The sequence below is a fragment of the Cucurbita moschata genome, unplaced genomic scaffold, assembly GCF_002738365.1.
Source record: "Cucurbita moschata cultivar Rifu unplaced genomic scaffold, Cmos_1.0 Cmo_Scf00080, whole genome shotgun sequence".
NCBI classification, from domain to species: Eukaryota; Viridiplantae; Streptophyta; class Magnoliopsida; order Cucurbitales; family Cucurbitaceae; genus Cucurbita; species Cucurbita moschata.
In genome coordinates this window covers 220,264-224,353 of record NW_019268596.1, presented here as the reverse complement: position 1 = coordinate 224,353, position 4,090 = coordinate 220,264, and the positions used below count along the sequence as shown (strand labels likewise).

General features: G+C 36.8%; 2 non-coding genes across 2 annotated transcripts; both read right to left on the bottom strand.

The window, feature by feature from the left end:
- Positions 1 to 2,540: 2,540 nt before the first annotated feature.
- TRNAG-GCC lies at positions 2,541 to 2,611 on the bottom strand. The gene has a single exon. It is a non-coding gene; the product is annotated as a tRNA-Gly (tRNA).
- Positions 2,612 to 3,218: 607 nt separating this feature from the next.
- Positions 3,219 to 3,289, bottom strand: TRNAG-GCC. Its single transcript has one exon. It is a non-coding gene; the product is annotated as a tRNA-Gly (tRNA).
- Between the last annotated feature and the right edge of the window lie 801 nt (positions 3,290 to 4,090).

Sequence of the window (4,090 nt, the reverse complement as noted above, 5' to 3'; positions counted from 1 at the left end):
CGTGGAAACCTAGTAGAAGAAGGAAGCAACGAGGGCCTACAAGTAGGTTGGTTACCAAGTATATTTTTATACTTACACCTTTCTCCTTTTCTAGTTGGTCATGGTGGAGAGATGCTCTGGAGCTCTACTATCATAGAGGGGTGTCGACCCGGAGTATGTTAGTTGTATTCAACCTGGGACATCAATTAGTTGTATAATTTTTTTCGTTTGTAAATATCTTGAAATTTCTGACACAGGTGTTGTACATCGTTTTAAATTTATCTTTTCATCGCAGTTCGATTTCTCGAGATCCAACATCGGTTTGAGAGGGGAAGGAAGCATTCCTTATAACTAGGGTGTGAATACCTCTATGAGATCGTGAGGTAACGGGCCATCTCTTGATGATATTCTGCCACACTTTTTGTTCCTTGCCTCAAACCTTGCAATTTAGTTTTCAAATTTCTTTCATAATGTTTTGGAACATACCTTTTTCTCATGGCTTCTTTAAGTTCTTCCGAAGTCTCTATTGGATCCTCCTCTTTTCTTCTTCTCTCGGATTTGAGATGTTGGTACCAATCACCGACATGATTGGTAAATTCGGCAATAGCAAGTCTCATCTTCTTATTTTCACTATAGGTGTTCCAATCAAACAAATGCTCTATCTTTCTTTCCCATTGCAAGTATGCCTTAGAATCTGCCGTTCCACAAAATAATGGGATTTTGAGTTTAACTCCATCTCTATCTTCATATATTCTTTCCATCCTTCTAGGTTGCATAATAGTTGCATGGTTATTTCTTCCTCTCCATCTTCCTTCAACTTGTCTTTCTTATACTACTATACTTTCATCTTCTCGTAATCTTCGTTCTTGTCTTTGTTGTTGTGCCCTTCTTTCTTGCCTATCTTTCCATCATCATTTTCATCATATCTTGAATAGCTTGAAGAATGGTTGTATTAAGATCTGGTACGGGTTCTCCTTCTCCATTATGTGACATTTTGTTATCAAGGGGCCTCTCCACACTTCCCACAAAAATTTCACTCAGGGACACTCGTGTTTAACACTCAAAGGTAGGATTTTGGTACTAGGTCAAGCACAAAAATTTCACTCAGGGACACTCGTGTTTAACACTCAAAGGTAGGATTTTGGTACTAGGTCAAGAATAAAAATTTCACTCAGGGACACTCGTGTTTAACACTCAAAGGTAGGATTTTGGTACTAGGTCAAGAATGTAGACGTTGATTTTTTTTTTCGATAATCTGAGAGAGAAAAAAAATTGATAGAAAAAAAAATAACAATAAAGATATTTCACCTCTAGTGCGGCCAAAAGACATTGACCAAATGATAAGCGCCAACAATGCTGGATTTTGCAAAACTAGAGGTCCTTCTAGAATCCTTGCCAAAACATTCACAGAGAAAGCTAACTTAACGGATTGATTCCAACCAAGAGCTGGTTAGAAGATGAATGACTCTTAGATCGAACTTGGAATCTATAATGGTCACTTTTAGATACCAAGACAATTCACTCCAGAATTAGCTTGATCAAAACTAATTCAATGAATCGGTTTAAACATCAAACCTAAAGCAAGGTTTGAAAAAGAAAACCACCAAAAGGGTATCAAGAAAAACACAAAGGTTTTGTCTGTATTCAACCAAAAAAACATCCAAACGAGAATATTACATGCCTCTAAATAGGCCCAAAAGATAGCCCTAATCCAAACGAGAATATTACATGCCTCTAAATAGGCCCAAAAGATAGCCCTAACAAAATAAATTTCAGCCACCAACAACTAATAAATGCTAATAAATGCTATTAAATACAAATCGAAGAAAATAAGGTAATTCATAAATTGTCTTAATTGGTAGTTCAACTACCAAAGTCAAGTCTTCGAATTACTTTCCAATATCAATTACTCCAATATTTTCTTGATTCGATTCTTGAATCTTCTTTGTATTGATTCTTGCAATTGCTCGTTCGGGTACACGGAAGTGATCAGTTGTTGGATTCATATCAGAAATCAATTAGTTGTATAATTTTTTTCGTTTGTAAATATCTTAAAATTTCTGACACAGGTGTTGTACGTCGTTTTAAATTTATCTTTTCATCGCAGTTCGATTTCTCGAGATCCAACATTGGTTTGAGAGGGGAAGGAAGCATTCCTTATAACTAGGGTGTGAATACCTCTATGAGATCGTGAGGTAACGGGACAAAGTGGACAATATCTTATAAAAAAGTTACCAATTAAGACAATTTATGAATTACCTTATTTTCGAAGATATTGGAAGGTAATTCGAACACTTGGCTAATCTTCAAGATGCTCCAACCGAGAATCGAACTCGGGTCTGTACCGTGGCAGGATACTATTCTACCAATAGACCACTGGTGCATCTACCTTAAAGAAAATCCATAACGTACTCGTATTTTGGTCATGCAGTTCTTCTAAAGCCCTTCACTTTCACTTATCGATTTAAAAACAAAAAGCTTGATAGTCCTACTCGTGAAATTTATAAATTTAAACAATGTTGTGACAAACACAAGTTTGAACATTATGCCAATTTTTAAGATGCACCAGCCGAGAATCGAACTCGGGTCTGTACCGTGGCAGGGTACTATTCTACCACTAGACCACTGGTGCAGGTACCTTCAGGCATATCCATAACGTACTCGTATTTTGGTCATGCAGTTCTACTGAAGCCCTTAACTTTTAGTTTCACCTCACGATTTAAAAAAAAAAAAAGCTCGATAGTGCTACTCGTGAAATCTATAAATATAAACGATATTGTGACAAACCCAAATTTGAACATTTTGCATTAATATCATTATAGCTAATCTTCAAGATGCACCAGTCGAGAATGAAACTCGGGTCCGTATCGTGGCAGGGTTCTCCATACCGTACACATATTTTGGTCATGCAGTTCTTTTGAAGCCCTTAACTTTTTGTCTCACATCTCGATATAAAAACAAAAAGCTCGATAGTGCTACTCGTGAAATCTATAAAGTTAAAAGAAATATTGTACCAAACCCAATTTTGAACATTATGCACTAATATAATAATCATAGATAATCTTCAAGATGCAAGAGCCGAGAATTTAATTCGGGTCTACATCGTGGCAGGGTAATATTCTACCACTAGACCACAAGCTCGATAGTGCTACTCGTAAATTCTATAAATATAAATGGTATTGTGACAAACCGAAGTTTGAAACATCATGCACTAATATCATCATTGCCAATCTTCAAAATGCACCAGCCGAGAATCGAAGTCGGGTCTGTACCATGGCAGGGTACTATTCTACCACTAGACCACTGGTGCATGTACCTTAAAGCATATCCATAACTTACTCGTATTTTGGTCATGCAGTTCTTCTGAAGCCCTTAACTTTTATGTTCACCTCATGATTTAAAAAATGAAAAAGTTCGATACTGCTACTCGTAAATTCTATAAATATAAAGGATATTGTGACAAATCCAAGTTTGAACATCATGCACTAATATCATCATTGCCAATCTTCAAGATGCACAAGCCGAGAATCAAACTCGAGTCTGTACCGTGGTAGGGTACTATTCTACCACTAGACTACTGATGCATGTACCCTCAGGCATATCCATAACTTACTCAATTTGGTCATGCAGTTCTTCTGAATCCCTTAGTTCACTTCACAATTTTAAAAGGAAAAAGAAAGTTCGATACCCAAGTTTAAGATGCATCAACAAAAGATCGAACTCAAGTCTGTAGCGTGGCAAGGTACTATTCTACCACTAGACCACTAGTACATGTCCCTTTAGGCATATCCATAACTTACTCATATTTTGGTCCTGCAATTTTTCTGAAGCCCTTAGCTTTTAGTTTCACCTAACGATATAAAAAAAGAAAAAGTTCGATAGTGCTACTCGTAAATTCTATAAATATAAACGCTATTGTGACAAACCCAAGTTTGAACATCATGCACTAATATCATCATTGCCAATCTTCAAGATGCACCAGCCGAGAATCAAACTCGTGTCTGTACCGTGGCAGGGTACTATTCTACCACTAGACCACTAGTGCATGTAACTTCAGGCATATCCATAACTTACTCGTATTTTGGTCATGCAGTTCTTCTGAAGCCCTTAA